The 23577-nt window shown below is 42.1% G+C and overlaps 1 long non-coding RNA gene across 1 annotated transcript; it reads right to left on the bottom strand.

Moving 5' to 3' along the window:
* Nucleotides 1–9567: 9567 nt before the first annotated feature.
* LOC308697123 lies at nucleotides 9568–10731 on the bottom strand. Its single transcript, XR_014030891.1, has 3 exons — nucleotides 10572–10731; nucleotides 9953–10076; nucleotides 9568–9695 (listed from the first exon to the last, which is right to left on the bottom strand). It is a non-coding gene; the product is annotated as an uncharacterized lncRNA (long non-coding RNA).
* Between the last annotated feature and the right edge of the window lie 12846 nt (nucleotides 10732–23577).

Raw genomic sequence — 23577 nt, 5'->3', positions numbered from 1 at the left:
AGCCTGTTCTGCAGGCAATGGACTATATGCACGGCCACTTCCTGGTTTAGATAGGTCAGCTCAGTCATTTCCGGTCAACTGTCAAACATCAAGCGGCCGTGAAGATGTCTTTCTACACGCGCTGCCTTCAGGATTTACCTCAAGTTAACATCAATGATGTACACCGCCTTATTCAGGAAAACTCCAAGGCTTCGTCCAGTAAACGGGAAAAAGGATTTAAGTTGTACATATCCAGTTATATTCATGACTGTGAAGGTAAGTTTTCGATTATCAAGAGACTGCTGTTATGATGTTGTTTACGAGATAGGATCGCTAGCAAACATCCAAACAGTTAACGCGTTAACATTACATAACTTAGTTTTTAACGTTAACTTAGTTGTCAGCATTTAAATGTACAATTACGTGTGTAGGTACTCTCCCGTGTTTACCACGCTTGACATATAGGCCTACACTAGTATGTTGTTATATAACATGAAACTTTAAAATACCACAATCGTTAGCTGCTGTCTGTAACTTTTTTTATTTTCAAAATTAACACAATTTATATGATGAGCGAGTACATCATGAATCAATTCTACAAACCGTGTTTTTGTCTTATCCTGAATCACTACGTTACTCACCTATAATAGTGTTTATATTGGGACTATTTTAGACCAGTCGGCTTGTATCACTATGTATGGACTGGAGTAAGTAACCACATCCCTGCATGACTCGCCATAGATATAAACATAGAGAAGTAGCTCCGGCTACAATGTTCTTCCGCAAGACGCATGCATTTTTATTAACCGCTAGAGTGCCAAAGGTTACAGATTTTCCCTTTTGAATGATGTACTCTTATCTGTATGACCATAAATAACAGCAGGCAGTATAAGATGTTTCCACTCCTGAGGAAAAATCCAAGTGCATGTGTATTGATATTCCATGTGTTGTAATTGTTTTGTTTCTCAGTTTCTGACAAGAACGAGGCAGGAGAGGTTTCTGTGAGGGCAAGATGCTTCAGGTCTATGAGGAAAAATGAGAGACCACACAACTTGAGTGTAGGGGAATGAGATCAGATTCAATGCAATAAGGTTTACAGTGTCTGCTCTCTAGGAATCAAATGAAAAAAAAAAATATATATATATATATATACTGTGTATGTATGTATATATATATATATATATATATATATATATATATATATATATATATAATGCGGAGATTGATTGTAATAGACCACTGTTTGGAGTTTACAAAGGCCTACAGCCTAACTGTTGCTGTCAGGACAGTAGTTCACTGTACCACTATATCAACTGCACACTGTGTATTCTAACAAGTATTTACACTGTAATTTATTACAAATACGGCCTATTAAGATTCCCAGAGAGTAGAGTTAGTTAGCTTGCCAACATTTGACACTGTAGCCCAAGGAAGGTTCAAACACTAGCTACAGTGTAAACCAACATAATTTAACTAATGATTATTTATTCCAGTAATTAGTGACTATGATTGCCTGAATCCTAAAACACAGAATATATACAATTGATATCTTTTTCACTTACAGGTTGTCCTCAAACACACTAAACCTGTTGAGCTGATGGCCTGTCAGTGCTCATGTGTGGCAGGGCTTGCTCTATGTAATCACATTGCAGCATTGCTCTTCCAAACAGCACATTACAGCCAACAGGGAGCAACAGCTGTCCCCCCGACTCACAGCTGCACAGGGTCTGAGCAGCAATGGCACAAACCCAGGACCCAGGTGATGCTGCTCAACACTATCACAATTAATACATTGTTAATTTACACATTATAGTATAATCCTACATCTTCTTTGTTACTTAAGTTGTGTTTTTGTTCTCACATCAACTTCCAATATCACAGATAGTGCAGCATCTTTTCTTATGAAAATAGGTGAATCATTGTGCTAAAGTAAACTAAATACAGCACAAATAAGTTCTTATACAACATTAATTTACAGGGTTTTAAGCCTGGTCCAACAAATGAAATTGTGGTATTGTCAGCTAGGCCCAAGGAGAGAAGATTGGCAGAAGGCATCAAGTAAGGTGTAGGAATGGGAAGTTGTTTTACTGCATGCATGTGTTGAAAATATGTATTAAAATGTAAAATACTTTTTCAGACTGGTTTATGATCACTGTAATCGACACATTACATGAACCTTTAATTAACACTGTGTGCGTGTCTTTTATGTATGTTTTCAGGAGCAACCTGTATAAAGCTGCCTGTAACCTGACCTGTGGCCTTCCAGACATGTCAGTTCTACGGGTGAAGGATATTTACGAAGGCATGTCAAGAGAAACTGCTCCTTTAATAGCCACCATGGGGATTTCAGGGGATGTGCCTTTAGTGGACAGCGCTTTTGGAAAAGTCCAAGAAGGGAGTTTACTGTCCTATCAACTTCCAGCATGGAGCCCACCAAAGACCTGTCCACATAGCACTGCACCACCACGACCATACTTACCCCTGGATGGCTACTGTCTAGGTCCCTCAGAGTGTTGTTTTGTGTTGACTCCCCATCAGCAGATGCACATGACTTCTCTAGCAACAACAGAAGTCATGGCACACGAAATTGAGATGGGCACAAGACAACAAAGCACAATGAGGGAATGGCATTTATTGAGAAAGCCACGTCTAACCTCCTCTAGATTCAGGTAACTGTAAACTATACTGTGACATTCAGCACATTTTGTTTTCTCATTTAAATACTCATTTATTGTCATCTCATATAAATACTAAAGTTATTTTTATGTTTATCAATTTATTTCTAGAGAAGTTTGCCATGTGAGAGGGCAGTCCTCAGCGGCGAGTCTAGCGGTGAGAATTTGGCTATCAGTCAGCAGAAATGAAGAGGGGCCTTCAGATGGAGCCCAAAGCTATTGAGGAATACTGCTGCATTCAGGAGGTAAATCACTACCCTTGTGGGTTTATCATCCACCCCGATGCACCTTGGCTTGGCTCATCACCAGATGGGTTGGTGTACGACCCTAAAGCTGATCCTGTGTTTGGACTGGTTGAAGTAAAGTGCCCAAATTTGAGAAGCTATGTGGACTGTGCCTACCTTAGGGTCTCTGGTGGAGTGCTACAGCTCAAACAATCTCACACTTACTACTGGCAGGTGCAGGGCCAACTATTCATTTCCGGGATGAAGTGGTGTGATTTTGTTGTGTTTACTGAAGACGACATGTTCATACAAAGAATATACAGAGACGAGGGAGTCATTAAAACAATGAAGCAAAAGGTTGATTACTTTTACTTTTACTTTTATCTTCCAACACTTTTGGCTTGAAACGTTTCAATCCATTCAATCAGTTGCCATCAATTTGTACATATTTTTTGGCCCATGTTTTATTTTGAACTGTTTCCACAAATGTACAGGATCTGTTGTTAACTGATTAAATTACATATTTTCATATACATGTTATTTGTTTGTGTGTGTTCTGAATGTATACTTCATTAGTAAACAAATAATGAAAAGTTAAATACAATTAACAAAAACAAAATTTTTAAACATAAAAATAATGTAAAAACAACAACAGTAATTATAATACAGGTAATCAGATTATTAGTGAATAGATTTTAAGTTTAAATTATGAGATGAATGATATATACAGAGATTAAATCTAGAGGCATGTTTAAGATATATTTACAAGGATTAAGAGAGGATAAAACAAGAGGCACTTCTATTTAGCCCAAGCTTTTACAAGTGGCCCACTCTGATAATTTAACAGTAGGCATGCAACTGCATAAAGCTGATTTATGTTGCCAAACATGTTTAAGGGGATGACAGTATCAAAGAATTTGAATTCCTTCAGTCTACGAATTAGGCGCTCAATGTGCACTCTGAGATGTGCAATAGATTGGGTCTCCCTGACCTCGTGCTTTGACATCTGAGGTCTTCCAGCGAGGAATGCAGGCCTGTACACCTTACAGGGCACACAGTCATCCACAAGAAAGCCTCTGTCGACCATAATTGCCATATCTGGCCTAAGCAGAGTAAGAATACCTGACTCTACAAAGATCTGTTTGTCACTTACTGAGCCGGCAAAAAGGGAGGAAACAAAGGTTACAGCGCCATGGGGAGCCATGCCAATCATTCCCTTCAGGGTACAGTGGGACTTATAGTTTGTGTCACGGTTGTTGAATGCATTGTTTCCTTCTTGTCTCGTGTCGTTGTTGTTTATGTGTGAGTGGGCGTTGTCCCGCTCACGTGTCTGTCAGCGCTCCAGCTGATCATCATCATCATCAATCACTGTTCACAGCTGCTGTTCATTTCCATTCCCTATATATACTCACACCATTCTCTGTTCCAGTGTCGGATTGTTTGTTGAGGTCCTGTGTTTGCCGTGTCTGTGTTTCCCGTGGAGTTGCCGTGTCTTTGTTCGCCTGCCGTGTCTTCCTGCCGTTCCTGTTCTTTGTCTTTGGATTCACCGCACTCCAGCACCGGGATCGGGATTCACCACCGTCACAGCACCAGCGCACCACAGACCATCAAGTCCCTGCACGAGCCTGAGTCGCCGCCCTTCGTTATTTTGAACTGTTTGTCTGACCCTTTTGAGCTTAATAAACGCTTTGAGAACCTGCAACTGTTTCCAGTTTTGTCCGATCATGACAGAACAATCCGACCGATCCATGGAAGCAGCAGGTGCCGCCGCCGCAACAATGGATGACTTTGTTCGTGCAAGTATTCAAAGGATGGACGCTCAGGACCGTCATCAAGGGGAAGCGGCGCGCGCGATTCAGGCTCTCGTCACGCAGGTGTCCGAGCTGACCCAGCGTTTTCAACAGCTGCAACCTCCCGCTGCGCCAGCAGCACCGCCCGTCCCTCCCACACCACCGATGCCCGCCTCCCAGTCGGAACCTCGCCTTCCGACTCCTGAGCCATACTCTGGTGAGCCTAACTTTTGCCGGCCGTTTTTGACTCGATGCGGCATGCATTTTGCACTCCAGCCCCGGACATTTGAGAGAGAGGAGACGAAGGTGGCATTCGTACTCACTCTACTGACTGGGAGAGCGGCACTATGGGGGACGGCGGTGTGGGAGAATCAAGAACCATGCTGTTCCTCGTTCCAGGCGCTCTCTTCGGAGATGAGAAGAGTTTTCGACCGCGCGGTCGCGGGAAGAGAGGCTGCCAGGGTCTTGTCTGATCTACGCCAGGGAGAACGATCTGTTTCAGATTACGCCATTGAGTTCAAGACCCTGGCGGCCGAGTGTCGCTGGAACGAGGAAGCGCAGTGGGATAGGTTCCTGCATGGGCTGGCCGACCGCGTCCAGAGGGAGATCTACGCCCTGGACCTACCCCCCTCACTGAATGGACTCATCGATCTGGCGCTGAGGGTGGACGCCCGACTAGCCCGGGTCGGACCACGCGCTCCACCCAGCCTGCCTCGTGGGGGGGTGGAACATCAGTGGTCCAGTGGCATGGACGCGGTCGGTCCCTCCGATCCCGAGCCCATGCAGGTGGGTCGAGCTCGACTTTCCCGGGAGGAGAGGGAGAGGCGGAGATCCCTTGGCCTTTGCCTGTACTGCGGGAGAGCGGGACACTTTGCTAACAACTGCCCGGTAAAAGGTCAAGCCCGATAGTAAGTATGAGGCTACTATCGGGTGGGATCTCCGCCGAAAAGTCCTCATCCACATCCACCATCCTCCCGGGAAGACTTAGATGGTCTGTCCACGATCATCACTGCACCGCACTGGTGGACTCTGGGGCCGAAGGGAATTTTATGGATCGCACCTTTGCACTACAGTTTCAAGTCCCACTCAGAACACTTCCCCAGAGAATCACTGTACATGCACTCAATGGACAGTCACTACCCACCATCTCCCAGGCCACCGAGAACATTACACTCATCACCTCAGGAAACCATGCAGAGACAATATCATTCTACATCACGGACTCCCATCACACCCCCATTGTCTTGGGTCACCCCTGGCTCCATCAACACAACCCCCGCATTGACTGGAAACAGAGAACCATATCAGCCTGGAGCGCTGAATGTCATAGTTCTTGTCTTGTGTCTGCCTGTTCTGTTGTCTCTGTTCCTGTGTTGCAGGAGGAAGCAGTGGATTTATCAAACGTGCCCGCGGAGTACCGTGACCTGAGGGAAGTGTTCAGTAAGTCAAGGGCTGCTTCTCTCCCTCCGCACCGTCCCTACGACTGTGCTATAGATTTACTGTCAGGTAAGTCTCCGCCTAAGGGCAAGATTTATTCACTCTCGGTTCCGGAGAGGGAGGCTATGGAGAAATATATTTCTGATTCTCTAGCATCCGGGTTCATCCAACCTTCCTCATCTCCAGCGGGGGCGGGGTTCTTTTTTGTGGGGAAGAAGGATGGATCGCTGCGACCTTGTATTGATTACCGGGGGTTGAACAACATCACGGTAAAGAATACTTATCCTTTGCCGCTGATGTCTTCAGCCTTCGAGAGGTTGCAGGGAGCATCCATCTTCACAAAGCTGGACTTGCGTAATGCTTATCATTTGGTCCGTATCAGGAAGGGGGATTAATGGAAGACTGCCTTTAACACCCCTAGGGGGCACTTTGAATACTTGGTCATGCCCTTCGGTTTGTCCAACAGTCCCGCAGTCTTCCAGGCACTCGTCAATGACGTGCTGCGAGACATGATCGATCAGTTTATTTATGTCTACCTGGATGACATTCTGATTTTTTCCTCGTCTCTCCAGGAACACGTGCAGCACGTCCGACGAGTACTCCAGAGGTTGCTAGAGAATGGGCTTTTTGTCAAGGCGGAGAAATGCGCTTTTCATGCACAGTCGGTTCCTTTCTTAGGACACATCGTGTCGGCTGAGGGTATGCGTATGGATCCTGACAAAGTTAAGGCTGTGGTAGAGTGGCCAAACCCAGATTCCCGTAAGGCCCTACAGAGGTTTCTGGGGTTCGCCAATTTCTACCGGCGTTTTATTCGCAACTTTAGCCAACTAGCCGCACCTCTGACTGCCTTGACCTCCCCCAGATCTGCGTTCAGGTGGTCGGAAGCAGCCGAGACTGCTTTTTCCAACCTCAAGAGCCGCTTTGTTTCGGCTCCCATCTTAATCGCCCCTGATTCCTCACGCCAGTTTGTGGTGGAGGTCGACGCGTCAGAGGTGGGGGTAGGCGCAGTTCTTTCACAACGCTCACCCTCAGACAACAAGATGCATCCATGCGCGTTTTTATCCCATCGCTTATCACCAGCTGAACAAAATTACGACATTGGCAACAGGGAGTTGTTGGCGGTCAAGTTAGCCTTGGAAGAATGGCGTCATTGGTTAGAGGGGTCCGGGGTACCCTTTATTGTCTGGACGGATCATAAGAATCTGGAGTACATTAGATCCGCTAAAAGGTTGAACTCCAGGCAGGCGCGGTGGGCACTTTTTTTCGGCCGTTTTGATTTTACCCTCTCGTATCGTCCGGGTTCCAAAAACATCAAACCCGATTCTTTGTCGCGTATTTTTGATCGATCCGAACACGCACCTACTCCCGAGCGTATTTTTCCTGAGACCCTAATTATCTCTACGCTCACTTGGGAGGTCGAATCGAGAGTCAAGAGGGCTCTAGAAGGGGTAACGCCCCCGATCCGGTGCCCACCGAACCGCTTATTTGTGCCGGAGGAACTACGTCCAGACGTTATTCGGTGGGGCCATTGTTCTAGTCTAGCCTGTCATCCAGGAGTTAGTCGCACCCTCTATTTGGTCAAACAACGATTCTGGTGGCCGCTTATGGCTCGCGATGTTCACGATTTTGTTTTGGCTTGCTCAGTTTGTGCTATTGGTAAGTCGTCCAATCGACCCCCAGATGGGTTACTCCAACCGCTGTCGGTGCCTTCGAGACCCTGGTCCCATATCGCTCTAGATTTTGTTACCACCCTCCCAGGGTAACACGGTAGTTTTAACCGTGGTGGACCGATTCTCGAAGGCAGCCCACTTTGTTCCCTTGCCCAAATTACCCTCAGCCAAGGAGACAGCGGTTGCAGTCGTTAATCACGTCTTTCGGTAACATGGCCTCCCGACAGACGTGGTTTCCGACAGGGGTCCCCAATTTGTGTCCAAATTTTGGCGAGAGTTTTGTAAGTTACTGGGGGCGACGGTCAGTCTGTCTTCCGGGTTTCACCCTCAGAGCAATGGTCAAACTGAGAGAGCCAACCAAGACCTGGAGAGAACCTTGCGATGTACGGCTGCCAGGAATCCTTCCTCCTGGAGTCAGCAACTGCCTATGGTGGAGTACGCCCACAATTCGTTGCCAGTGTCAGCTACGGGCCTATCTCCTTTTGAGTGTAGTATAGGATACCAGCCACCGGTCTTTCCCAGTCTGGAATCCGAAGTCGCGGTCCCTTCCGCTCACGCCTTTGTCCAGAGGTGTCACCGCACATGGACAAGAGCCCGTGAGACTCTCCTCCGTGTGCGGGCGCGCATCAAGGCCAAGGCCGATCGCCACCGGTCTAGGCCTCCCGTATACGTCGTCGGTTCCAAAGTGTGGCTTTCTACTAAGAACATTCCGCTCCGCTCCGTATCCAATAAACTGGCTCCTAAATTCATTGGCCCGTTTTCTGTCACCAAGATTGTTAGTCCGGTGGCAGTCCGCCTCAACCTCCCTCCAGTGTACAGGAGAATTCATCCGGTATTCCACGTGTCCAAAATTAAACCCGTTTTTTTTTCCCGCATTAATCCGCCTGCCCCGGTTCCCCCACCGCCGCGACTCGTAGATGGGGAACCATCCTATTCGGTCCGTCGCATTATGGACTCGAGACGGAGGGGACGCGGATTCCAGTACCTGGTGGACTGGGAAGGTTACGGTCCGGAGGAGAGAAGTTGGGTTCCGGCTCGTGACATCCTGGATCACTCTCTTATCGATGATTACAATCGACAGGTAAGGGAGTCTGGGAACGCCGTGAGGCGTTCCTAGAGGAGGGGGTACTGTCACGGTTGTTGAATGCATTGTTTCCTTCTTGTCTCGTGTCGTTGTTGTTTATGTGTGAGTGGGCGTTGTCCCGCTCACGTGTCTGTCAGCGCTCCAGCTGATCATCATCATCATCAATCACTGTTCACAGCTGCTGTTCATTTCCATTCCCTATATATACTCACACCATTCTCTGTTCCAGTGTCGGATTGTTTGTTGAGGTCCTGTGTTTGCCGTGTCTGTGTTTCCCGTGGAGTTGCCGTGTCTTTGTTCGCCTGCCGTGTCTTCCTGCCGTTCCTGTTCTTTGTCTTTGGATTCACCGCACTCCAGTACCGGGATCGGGATTCACCACCGTCACAGCACCAGCGCACCACAGACCATCAAGTCCCTGCACGAGCCTGAGTCGCCGCCCTTCGTTATTTTGAACTGTTTGTCTGACCCTTTTGAGCTTAATAAACGCTTTGAGAACCTGCAACTGTTTCCAGTTTTGTCCGATCATGACAGTTTGAGTATACCTCACTCTGAAGTAAAGGGGAGGAGGGTGTTTGACACCGGAACTCTGTGCAGTCCAGAATTGTGGTGGTGTCTGGGTAGTCTTCAAACTCTGATGGCAAGTGTTCCTTAATTTTGTCTTGAGGCATCCAAATGCATTGTGAACCAAGAACAGAGAACAGAAAATTGCTCCAGGTCAGAATGATTCTGCTTACAGTAGACTGATGCACCCCATACCGCTCAGCTAGGTCCCTCTGCTTCAGACCAAGGGCAAGGTAGTTCAGGAAGAGGAACAGTTCATCTATTGCCTGTAAGGACTGACAGATCACAACACAGTTACATGTATATGTAATTGTCAAAACTGGTAGGTGTACAGTACAGTTACAACAACAGACATCTGATGGTGTGAAATTTATTTCCATTCATTCTACATTCAATCTAAAAGTGCTAGTGTTGGTCATAATGTGAACATCCTGGCTTCAGAAAGTAAAAGTCCAACCATGTATTGAACAAGTATATGATAGGATTCTGTAGCCGGAGAGTTTGGTCATAATAGCACAGATGACAGACTTACCATGGAAGCACTTTGCTTTTCAGATTCACTGTTTGCAGTTCCTGTTCTGGTTACCCGAACCATGAATCTCAGTGATGGTTCAATGACCTGCCAAAACCGCATCAGATGATCGTAAGATGAAAACCTGTAAATAGTGAAAATGTCAAAGCATTGACATTCCTTGCATTTAGCACCATACATATTATTACATTTATACACACCAGGTCAGAGGTGAACCTGAAGTAGGAAGTGACTTGCACTGGTCTATTTGACATGCTGATTATATTTAATCTTCAATGTTTGTGGTTTGGACACCATAGTGCAAAAAAAAAACCTAAACCAAAATGTTTTTAAAATATATTTATTTCATACTAAGTATACTACAAATCGATATTTACTGACATAATGCTTAAAGCTTAGGATATAAATATTACAATTATACTTTATTTGGAGTACTTCTTTAATGCACGATGCACATTAAGCCTAAAAAGTGTTTTAATATTAAATATTATTTTATTTTAAATATAATTAGTAAAGATACAGTAGTATGATCACTGTATAACATCAGTCTTTAAATGCAAGATATTTCAAGTGTTCTTAAAGTATTTGCGTTTTTATTAAATTAAATATTTCTACATACCTGGTGTAGAAACGGATGTCACTGTCAGAACCTGTAAATCGCTGTAGCCCAAAACGCTGTTTGAGTGACATCTGTTCCATCTGCTGCCTCACAAGGTCGATTTCTTCGCGAAGCCTTTCGTTTTCTTCCAGAACCGAGTCAACAAACGCGGGCTGCGGTGCTGTGCTGTAATCGTGGTCGTTGGTAGATATACGTTCAGAATATTCCCCAGTTTCCATACTCTCTGGTCTCGTTCTCCTTTCCCAAACCCCAAGCCTTCTCTCTCCAAGAGAGTAATTATTCCAAGGGAACAGTACAGGTACGGCACCAAACTTCAGCCTTCGCCTCCCTCCGACTTCAGCAGGCTCCTTGAGCTCTTCTGGCACAAAGTGCCGACTACACACGCGTGTATGGTGAGATATAATAAAATTGTCTCTTCTTATATTTACTATCCATTTCTTTCGCTGTTGTACGTCTGACGGGAAAGTATGAAAACTAATGACTGAATTGAATTTTGCTGAGGACGAACACTGAGGGACACAACAGTGCTCAGCTGACGTTCCCTCACAGCGCTGAAATTTAAATGCCTTTTTCATTTCCGTTAACCTAAGTTATTACTTTATTTTCACGTAGCTTTTGAATAAATAATAAATTAAATAAATAAGTTCTAGTTCAAACTTTATCTATAAACCACTAGTCTCAAGGAGTCTTTTACCTCACGGATTTGAAGGTGCCGCCCACTAACCTAAAAGTACCACAACATCAAATGACGTTCCACCGGAAGTTCACGGGCTGACTTATCTTTATGCGGAAGTTCCAAAGAACGCTCCGTGCATATAGTCCATTCTAAAGAAACAAGAGGAACCCATTTTTTGTTTCCATACAAATATAAACATCTGATATTTCAGATTTAACTCTGATAATGAATTTGCACTCAGTGAATTTGCAACGTTTGATACGCGAGTCTGATGACTTGAAGTTCTTGTGAAACTATTTTATTTAGACACAATGTTATGAACTTTGAAAACTTTGGAACTTTGCACACACACAAAAAAAAAAAATCTCTTTGACAGCTTTGTATCTAACAAGCTTGAATATATATATATATATATATATATATATATATATATATATATATATATATATATATACACACACATACATATATTTGTATAGTTCAGTGTACATTCTATACAGCTCAGTAAAAAAAAAAAAAAAAAAATATATATATATATATATATATATATATATATATATATATATGTATATATATATATATATATATATATATATATATATATATATATATATATTTTTTTTTTTACTGAGCTGTATAGAATGTACACTGAACTATACAAATCTGACAAAACAAAAAGAGGAACAGCTGAATGTCCAGTGACCACAGATTCACTCCTGTTCATGGCCTCAAACAGATTCATGGCCACAAGAAATGTTAGATAGTTTCAGGCGAATTTGGGTTGCTTAAATACTAATGGTCACTATTAATCTCTGGTCTCTAAACCAGTGAGCTAGAGAAACTTGTTTGATATCAGAATTGGAGTCTTCACCTTGTGGTCATGAAACACTCATATATTAACATGTCTTTGGTCTGGGTCTCAAAACTAAAATAAATTGTTCACTTTCTATTGTTTCTAAATTTCTATTTTAAAAACTTTCTATTTATCAAAGAACCCTGGAAATAATAATAATAATGGTTTCATGACAAAATATTAAACAAAAAACAAAACAAAAAACTGAAAAGATTCTTGAGGAACAAATCAGCAAGTTAGATTTTTTCTGAAGGATCATGTGACACTGAAGACTTCTGCCATATCTGTTTTGGGTTTCGTTTCACGTTCAAATTTTCATGACTTTTATTTTGAAATTAGTCATTGTCATGTGTCTCCTGTCCATGTCAAGTTCCCTCAAGTGATCTTACCATGTGGTTCCTCTGGTTTATGTGTCATCATATCTGGATTATTGTCTTGCCATGTGGCTATCAGTTCTGTCTTCTTATTGGTTCATTGTCTTAATTACTTTCAGGTGTTTCTTGTTAGTCATTAGTCCGTGTGTGTGTGTGTGTGTGTGTGTGTGTGTGTGTGTGTGTGTGTGTGTGTGTGTGTGTGTGTGTGTGTGTGTGTGTGTGTGTGTGTGTGTGTGTGTGTGTGTGTGTGGCGCTTTCACGCCCTGTTGCAATTACCATAATTACATTTTATCTTGTTTTGTTTGTGCTATGTAGAGCTTGATTAATCATACCAGTAAGAGAAAACTCTTCTTTTTCATTATACAACCCCATTTCCAGAAAAGTTGGGACATTTTGTAAAATGCAATAAAATTCACTATCTGTGATTTGTTAATTCTCTTGAACCTTTTTTAAAGTCCGCGTGAACTGGAAGTTGCAAACGACTTTTCTCCAGTGTTGTGACGCATTTCCCAGTGAAAAGGAATATTGAACAGAGGGCAGGGTTTTACTCCAGCGCTCCTCCTCTCCATCTCTCACTCATAGCAGACTAACGGTTTGAGGGGAGTGGTTAAGCGTTTCCCAACCCAAGCCGTCAAACCTACATCATCAGAGAAGGAACGCCATTCCAGACCAGAAGTAACTTTTCAGACTTTGGTTAAAGATTACGACGGCAAACATTTTTTTTTTCTGTGTATTAACTTGCACGGATTAATTTTTCACCACAAGGCTAGTAATATGCGCTAACAAAGTAAATAGGGTCAATTTTGATTTCAGTTGGACTTTAACTGACAAAAATACATAGAAAAGTTTTCCAGTGTTTTCACTAACCAACATAATTATATTTTGTAAATATAAACAAATTGTGATATGGATGGCTGCAACACACTACAAACAAGTTGGGACAGAAGACAAATCTGTGAAAAGATTATAAAGGTTAGATTATCCAACTCTTTTGAAACAGGAATTGGTAATAGGTGAGGGTATCATGTTTGGGTGAAAAAGGAGCTTCTCAGTCTTTGCAAGCAAATATGGGTCATGGCTCACCACTTTGTCAAACAATTCAAAAATGACATGCATTTGAAATGCAAATAATTTATGTCTTTCAATATCTGCCACACGTAATATTGTGAAAAGATTCAGGGAATCCAGAGAAATCTCAGTCTGTGTAGGGCAAGGCAGGAGACCTCCGTTGAATGTGCAAGAGACCTCCGTTGAATGTCAAGTCAAGTCAAGTCAAGTTTATTTATATAGCGCTTTTCACAACACAGGCTGTATCAAAGCAGCTTCACAGCAATAAATTAGAACAATACATCAATGTTTGTTTCTAGTGGAACGTCTACGTTTGGTAATGCTGATCAATAGTATCGTTGATTGATTAATTAAATTAAATATCCCCAACTGAGCAAGCCAAAGGCAACAGTGGCAAGGAACCGAAAAACTCCATCAGGTGACCTAATGGAGAAAAAAAAAAACCTTGGGAGAACCCGGGCTCAGTCGGGGGCCAGTTCTCCTCTGGCGTTTATATAATAGAGGTCGGATTTAACTGTAAGATTAAAAGTATTATATGAATGCCTGGCTGAAGAGATGCGTCTTTAATCTAGTTTTAAACTGGGAGAGCGAGTCTGAGCAACGAACAGTATCCGGAAGACTATTCCAGAGTTTTGGTGCTAAATGTGAAAATGCTCTCCCTCCTTTGGTGGATCTGGATATCCTAGGTATGACCAAAAGCCTCGAATTTAGTGACCTTAAAGAGCGCGATGGATTATAGGGCGATAGAAGATCCGTTAAATAGACTGGAGCTAAGCCGTTTAGGGCTTTATAAGTCAGTAGCAATACCTTGTAATTAATACGGGACTTTATAGGTAACCAATGTAGTGATGATAAAATCGGTGTTATATGATCATATTTTCTTGATCTAGTTAGAACTCTAGCGGCGGCATTTTGGACTAACCGTAGCTTGTTTATTGAGGATGCAGGACAACCGGCTAATAACGCATTACAGTAATCTAGTCTCGAAGTCATGAATGCATGAACTAACTTTTCTGCATCAGAAACTGATAGCATGTCACGTAGCTTAGCAATGTTTCTAAGGTGGAAAAAGGCTGTTCTTGTTACATATGAAATATGATTTTCAAAAGACAGGTTGCAGTCTAATATAACACCCAGGTCTTTTACTGTAGAGGATGAAGTAACAGGACATCCTACTATGTTAAAGTTGTATTGTGAGAGGTTTTGTGGGGGTTTTTTTGAACCGATAAGTAGTACCTCTGTCTTGTCTGGATTTAATAAAAGAAAATTACGCGTCATCCAATCTTTTATATCTTTAACACACTCTGTCAATTTGGATAATTTAGCGTTTTCATCCGGCCGTGATGAAATATAGATTTGAGTGTCATCAGCATAACAATGGAAACTAATTCCATGTTTCCTTATAATATTTCCAAGTGGCAGCATATATATTGAGAATAATAGAGGGCCTAACACAGATCCCTGTGGCACTCCATAGTTTACTGGAGTTATGATAGATTTTTCTCCATTTAAATAAACAAAATGGTAGCGGTCAGATAAATACGATCTAAACCAGCTTAATGCTTGTCCTTGAACACCAGTATAATTTTGTAATCGATCTAAGAGTATTGTATGATCTATAGTATCGAACGCAGCACTAAGATCAAGTAAAACTAATATTGAGATACAGCCTTGGTCAGAAGCTAAAAGTAAATCATTTGTGATTTTAACGAGCGCAGTTTCAGTGCTATGATGCGGCCTGAACCCAGACTGAAACTTTTCATAGACGTCATTTTCTTGTAAGAAAGAGCCCAGTTGAGCGGACACAACTTTTTCTAGTATTTTAGACATAAAAGGTAGATTTGAAATGGGTCTATAATTTACTAGATTATTTGGATCTAATTGTGGTTTCTTAATGAGAGGTTTTATAACTGCCAGTTTAAATGTTTTTGGAACATAACCTAAAGATAAAGATGAGTTAATAATATTGAGGAGAGGCTCTTCCACTACAGGTAACACTTCTTTCAATAGTTTAGTTGGTATAGGATCTAGTAAACATGTTGTTGTTTTAGATGAAGTAAAAAGTTTATTTAACTCTTTTTGTTCTATAGTTGTAAAGCACTGTAATTGTTCTTGCGGGGTGATAATTGAGGCTGAATTATAAGGCGCGATTGAGGATTGAACGTTTACAATTGTGGTTCTGATGTTTTCTATTTTCTCAGTGAAGAACTTCATGAAATCATTACTACTAAACTGTAATGGAATATTTTGTTCAGGAGTCATCTGTTTATTTGTTAGTCTCGCCACGGTGTTAAATCAGAACTTAGGATTGTTTTGGTTGTTTTCTATTAGTTTGCGGAGATGCTCAGCCCTGGCCGCTTTTAGGGCCTTTTTATAACGTGACATACTGTCTTTCCATGCGATTCTAAAGACCTCTAAGTTAGTTTGTTTCCATTTACGCTCTAAATTACGGGTTTCTCTCTTTAGAACACGCGTAGTATTGTTGTACCATGGTGCTTTACTTTTCCCTCTGACCTTTTTTAATCTAATGGGCGCAACAATATCCAATGATCCAGAGAGAATGGTGCTCATAGTGCTAGTTAATTCCTCAAGTTCATCTGTTTGTTTGGGTTCACTGAGCAGCTGAGACAGATCCAATAAGCTATTTGAAAAATGATCTATGGTGGATGGAAGGATTGTTCTGCCTAATCGATAACGCGGCGCAGCATGATATATTACAGGAGTACGTAATATGCAAGTTACCATGTAATGGTCAGTGACATCGTCACTTTGTGGAATGATATCTATATCGGTTGGATCGGTTCCATGTGATATAATTAAATCGAGTGTATGATTAAATCGATGAGTTGGTCCGGTAACGTTTTGCTTGACCCCAAAGGAGTTTAATAAATCTGTAAACGCAGCCCCTAACGCATCATTTTGATTATCTACATGGATATTAAAGTCTCCAACAATTAATGCTTTATCGAAGTTAACTAATAGGTCTGAGAGAAGATCTGCAAACTCTTTTAGGAAATCAGCGTAAGGCCCAGGCGGTCTATATACGGTAGCCAAGGCTAGAGATAATAGGGATGTTTTTCGAACATCTAAGAGCGTAACATTTAGTACAAGTACTTCAAATGAAATAAACTTATAACCCGTTTTCTGAGTAACATTGAGAAAATCTCTATAGATTGTTGCAACACCGCCGCCACGACCATTCAGACGGGCTCGTGCTTATAGGAGTATCCTGATGGAGTAGACTCATTTAGACCGAAATAATCATTTGGTTTAAGCCAGGTTTCAGTAAGGCAAAGTACATCGAAGCTATTATCTGTGACTATTGTCTATCTGTCGAATGTTGTCGAATGCGCATGCGTCGCGTCTGAACGCGTTGTTGTCTTTGGAGCTCTATCGATTTGATTCATAATTCTTGATTTTACTCTTTAAACTTACTTACAACAAACATTTTCTACTTTTCCTCACTGAGAAGCACTACTGCTCAAACCTCATAGTTACAACGCGGACTGTTGAGCAGACGTGTCTCAAGCCTGTTAGTGATTCTACGCTGGATACTCTTATAGGTTACTCCCGGGGATCACGGCTGAACGCGTCTTCTCAACACTCACTTACAAACATTTTTCACCTATCGTGCGTCTACTCTACACCCGTACCACTTAAAAGACGGATTATATCTAAGACGCTTGTCAGAAATTAGTATTAATTGATAGCATCACTGGTAGTGTCGTTGCTAACTTACTGTCCATCTGTTAAAATGGCGAATATATCAGATGCAAGTAGTCTACCTTTTGGTGCAGGTGAGGACACATTTGAGCTGCACGCGGTACAGTCTGAGCTGGAAGCTGTTGAGAAACAGATCCACGACCTTTTAGTGAGACAGGCCGAGCTGAGAGACCGGCGTTTGGCTCTTGAAACATCACGCGCTGATGCTCACAAATCAGAGATTTATGTTACTAACCCACTGACTCCGACCCCGTCTACTCCGTGCGTTACTCGGCATCGGTCCCGAGCGCCAAGGTCGCGATCAGCCATGGTCTCGTTCACTCCGGCTCCAACACGCCACCACGAAGCCTGGATATTTCCGCAGCGGAAGACGCGAGTCAGGTCTAGACCAAGAAAACTCTCTCCGACCCTCCCGGTTTTCGAGTTATCCACACAAAACCGCTTCTCCCCTCTTCGCGAAACAGAACGCGATGCTGTGATCATCGGTGATTCCATTGTTCGGCACGTCCATGCTACATCAGGTAAAAATAAGGTGCACAGTCACTGCTTTCCTGGTGCTCGTGTTTCTGAAATCGCTGCTCGCGTTCCCGAGATTCTGAACGATAACGAGCGCGTCGGAACTTTGGTATTGCACGCGGGAGTGAACGACATCAGGCAGCGCCAGACGGAAGTTCTGAAGAAAGACTTCAGGAATCTGATCGATACGGTACGCAGCACATCGCCTGATATAACGATCATTGTGTCAGGACCGCTTCCCACGTACCGTCTAGGACATGACAAGTTTAGTAGATTATTCGCGCTAAATGAATGGTTAACGTCATGGTGCAATGAGCAGAAACTGCTCTTTGTAAATAATTGGAATCTGTTTTGGGAGCGTCCTAGGCTATACCGTGCTGATGGCTTACACCCAAACAGATTCGGATCGGATCTACTGTCAGATAACATCTCCAAAATGTTAAATACCTTTTGACTAGTAACCAAAAGTCCAAATCATAGTCTCTGCTGCACCAAATTAACTGATATAAATACTAGTGTAGAACATTGCATAGAAACTGTGTCTATTCCTCCTTTAGTGCGATCAAATAATAAATCTACTGCAGGATCTAGGAAAAATCTAATTGTTATTAAAACAGAAAATGTTGCTATTAGTAAACAAAAACAATTTCTAAAGCTAGGTCTTTTAAACATTAGATCACTCACACCTAAGGCAGTTATTGTAAATGAAATAGTCACAGATAATAGCATAGATGTACTTTGCCTTACTGAAACCTGGCTTAAACCAAATGATTATTTCGGTCTAAATGAGTCTACTCCATCAGGATACTCCTATAAGCACGAGCCCCGTCTGATTGGTCGTGGCGGCGGTATTGCAACTATCTATAGAGATATTCTCAATGTTACTCAGAAAACGGGTTATAAGTTTATTTCATTTGAAGTACTTGTACTAAATGTTACGCTCTTAGATGATAGAAAAACATCCCTATTATCTTTAGCCTTGGCTACCGTATATAGACCACCAGGGCCTTACGCTGATTTCCAAAAAGAATTTGCAAATTTTCTCTCAGATCTATTGGTCAATGTCGATAAAATATTAATTGTTGGAGATTTTAACATACACGTAGATAATCAAAATGATACGTTAGGGGCTGCGTTTATAGACTTATTAAACTCCTTTGGGGTTAAGCAAAACGTTACCGGACCAACTCATCGTTTTAATCATACACTCGATTTAATTATATCACATGGAACCGATCCAACCGATATAGATATCATTCCGCAAAGTGATGATGTAACTGACCATTACATGGTAACTTGCATATTACGTACCCCGGTAATATATCATGCTGCGCCGCGTTATCGATTAGGCAGAACAATCCTTCCATCCACCATAGATAATTTTTCAAATTGCTTATCGGATCTGTCTCAGCTGCTGCCTGAACCTAAACAAACAGATGAACTAGACGAACTAACCAGCACTATGAGCACCGTTCTCTCTGGAAAATGGGATATTGTTGCACCTATGAGACTAAAAAAGGTCAGAGAGAAAATTAAAGCACCATGGTACAACAATACTACTCGTGTTCTAAAGAGAGAAACCCGTAATTTAGAGCGTAAATGGAAACAAACTAATTTAGAGGTTTTTAGAATCGCTTGGAAAGACAGTACGTCACGCTATAAAAAGGCCCTAAAAGCGGCCAGGGCTGAGCATCTCCGCAAACTAATAGAAAATAACCAAAACAATCCTAGGTTCTTATTTAACACCGTGGCTAGACTAACAAATAAACAAGCGTCACCTGGACAAAATATTCCGTTACAGTTTAGTAGTAATGATTTCATGAATTTTTTCCCTGAGAAAATAGAAAACATCAGATCCACAATTGTAAACGTTCAATCTTCAATCGCGCCTTATAATTCAGCCTCGATTATCACCCCGCAAGAACAATTACAGTGCTTTACAACTATAGAACAAAAAGAGTTAAATAAATTTATCATTTCCTCTAAAACAACAACATGTTTATTAGATCCCATACCAACTAAACTATTGAAAGAAGTGTTACCTATAGTGGAAGAGCCTCTCCTCAATATTATTAACTCGTCTTTATCTTTAGGTCATGTTCCAAGAACATTTAAATTGGCAGTTATAAAACCTCTCATTAAGAAACCACAATTAGACCCAAATAACCTAGCAAATTATAGACCCATTTCAAATCTTCCTTTTATGTCCAAAATATTAGAAAAAGTTGTGTCTGCCCAACTGGGCTCTTTCTTGCAAGAAAATGACACCTATGAAAAGTTTCAGTCTGGGTTCAGGCCGCATCATAGCACTGAAACTGCGCTCGTTAAAATCACAAATGATTTACTTTTAGCTTCTGACCAAGGCTGTATCTCAATACTAGTTTTACTTGATCTTAGTGCTGCGTTCGATACTATAGATCACACAATACTCTTAGATCGGCTACAAAACTATACTGGTGTTCAAGGACAAGCATTAAGCTGGTTCAGATCATACCTATCTGACCGCTACCATTTTGTCTATTTAAACGGAGAAAAATCGATCATAACTCCAGTAAACTATGGAGTGCCGCAAGGATCTGTGTTAGGCCCTCTATTATTCTCAATATATATGCTGCCACTTGGAAATATTATAAGGAAACATGGAATTAGTTTCCATTGTTATGCTGATGACACTCAACTATATATTTCATCACGGCCGGATGAAAACGCTAAATTATCCAAATTGACAGAGTGTGTTAAAGATATAAAAGATTGGATGACGCACAATTTTCTTTTATTAAATCCAGATAAGACAGAGGTAATACTTATCGGTTCAAAAAACCGCCCACAAAACCTCTTACAATACAACTTTAACATAGTAGGGTGTCCTGTTACTTTATCCTCTACAGTAAAAGACCTGGGTGTTATATTAGATTGTAACTTGTCTTTTGAAAATCATATTTCATATGTTACAAAAACAGCATTTTTTCACCTTAGAAATATTGCTAAATTACGTAACATGCTATCTGTTTCTGATGCAGAAAAGCTAGTTCATGCATTCATGACCTCGAGACTAGATTACTGTAATGCTTTATTAGCTGGTTGTCCTGCATCCTCAATAAACAAGCTACAGTTAGTCCAAAATGCCGCCGCTAGAGTTCTTACTAGATCAAGAAAGTTTGACCATATAACACCAATTTTATCATCACTACATTGGTTACCTATAAAGTTCCGTATTAATTACAAGGTATTGCTACTGACTTATAAAGCCCTAAACGGCTTAGCTCCAGTTTATTTAACGGATCTTCTATCGCCCTATAATCCATCGCGCTCTTTAAGATCACTAAATTCGAGGCTTCTGGTCATACCTAGGATATCCAGATCCACCAAAGGAGGGAGAGCATTTTCACATTTAGCACCAAAACTCTGGAATAGCCTTCCTGATACTGTTCGTTGCTCAGATTCGCTCTCCCAGTTTAAAACTAGATTAAAGACGCATCTCTTCAGCCAGGCATTCATATAATATTTTAATCTTACAGTTAAATCCGGTCTCTACTTCATAAACGCCAGAGGAGAACTGGCCCCCGACTGAGCCTGGGTTCTCCCAAGGTTTTTTTTTCTCCATTAGGTCACCTAATGGAGTTTTTCGGTTCCTTGCCACTGTTGCCTTTGGCTTGCTCAGTTGAGGATGCTTAAATTGATTAATCGATTCACCAGTGCTATTGATCTGCATTACCAAACGTGGATGTTTTACACCAGAAACAAACACTGATGTACTATTTTATTTAATACTGTGAAGCTGCTTTGATACAATCTGTATTGTGAAAAGCGCTATATAAATAAAGTTGACTTGACTTGACTTGACTATTTCATTTACAATAACTGCCTTAGGTGTGAGTGATCTAATGTTTAGAAGACCTAGCTTTAGAAATTGTTTTTGATTACCAATAGCAACATTTTCTGGTTTAATAACAATTAGATTTTTTCTAGATCCTGCAGTAGATTTATTATTTGATCTCACTAAACGAGGAATAGACACAGTTTCTATGCAATGTTCTACACTATTTATATCAGTTAAATTGGTGCAGCAGAGACTATGATTTGAACTTTTGGTTACTAGTCAAAAGGTATTTAACATTTTGGAGATGTTATCTGACAGAAGATCCGATCCGAATCTGCTTGGGTGTAAGCCATCAGCACGGTAAAGCCTAGGACGCTCCCAAAACAGATTCCAATTATTTACAAAGAGCAGTTTCTGCTCATTGCACCATGACATTAACCATTCATTTAGCGCGAATAATCTACTAAACTTTTCATGACCTAGTCGGTACGTGGGAAGTGGTCCTGACACAATAATCGTTATATCAGGCGATGTGCTGCGTACCGTATCGATCAGATTCCTGAAGTCTTTCTTCAGAACCTCCGTCTGGCGCAGTCTGATGTCTGCCCCTCCCGCGTGCAGGACCACAGTTCCGACGCTTTCGTTCAGAATCTCGGGAACGTGAGCAGCGATTTCAGAAACGCGAGCACCAGGAAAGCAGTGATTATGCACCTTACTTTTATTTAACGTAGCGTGTACGTGTCGAACGATGGAATCGCCGATGATCACAGCATCGCGTTCTGTTTCGCGAAGAGGGGAGAAACGGTTTTGTGTGGATATCTCGAAAACCGGGAGGGTCGGAGAGAGTTTTCTTGGTCTAGACCTGGCTCGCGTCTTCCGCTGCGGAAAAATCCAGGCTTCGTGATGGCATGTTGGAGCCGGGGTGAACGAGACCATGGCTGATCGCGACCTCGACGTTCGGGACCGATGTTGAGGAACGCACGGAGTAGACGAGGTCGGAGTCATCGGGTTAGTAACGTTAGTCTCTGATTTGTGTGCCTCGGCGCGCGATGTTTCAAGAGCTAACCGCCGGTCTATCAGCTCGGCTTTTCTCACTAAAAGGTCGTGGATCTGTTTCTCAACAGCTTCCAGCTCAGACTGCACCGCGTGCAGCTCAAATGTGTCCTCACCTGCACCAAAAGGTAAACTACTTACATTTGATATATTCGCCATTTTAACAGATGGACAGTAAGTTAAGTTAGCAACGACGCTACCAGTGATGCTATCAATATTAATACTAATTTATGGCTTAAGTCTTGGATATAATCCGTCTTTTTACGGGTACGGGTGTAGAGTAGACGCACGATAGGCGAGAGAAAAAAAAAAATGTTTGTTTGTAAATGAGTGCGGAGAAGACGCGTTCAGCCGTGATCCACGGACGTAACCTATAAGAGTATCCAGCGTTGGATCACTAGGCTTGAGACGCGTCTGCTCAACAATCCGCGTTGTAACTATGAGGTGAGAAAAATAGAAAATGTTCGTTGTAAGTGAGTTTAAAGAGAAATCAAGAATTATAAATCAATCGATGGAGCTCCAAAGACAACAACGCGCTCAGACGCGACGCATGCGCATTCGAAACAGGAAGCAGGAAACAGGAGTGTGAATGTGCGTGACCTTAGAGCCCTCAGACGGCATTGCATGAGAAACCATCATGCTACTCTGTTAAATACAGTCACGTGTGCTCAGGAGTACTTAAGAAAACCATTTTCACTTAACACAGTCTAACGCTGCTTGAAGAAATGCCACTTGAATCTCTGTTAAGCAAGGAGAAAGCTATACATCCGTACTATGCCTAGATGCCGGCGAGTTTTCTGTGCCCGAGCTCATCTCAGATGGTCTAGAAGACAGTGGAAATGTTTGCTGTGGTCAGATGAGTCCATGTTTCAGCTTGTTTTTGGGAAAAACAGACATCTAGTTCTCAGTCACAAAAGCAAACA

This window comes from Scardinius erythrophthalmus, assembly GCF_964197995.2.
Source record: "Scardinius erythrophthalmus genome assembly, chromosome: 10".
In the NCBI taxonomy this organism is placed as follows: Eukaryota; Metazoa; Chordata; class Actinopteri; order Cypriniformes; family Leuciscidae; genus Scardinius; species Scardinius erythrophthalmus.
Note: the sequence above shows the minus strand (reverse complement) of the source record. Positions and strands in the feature narration are given on the sequence as shown.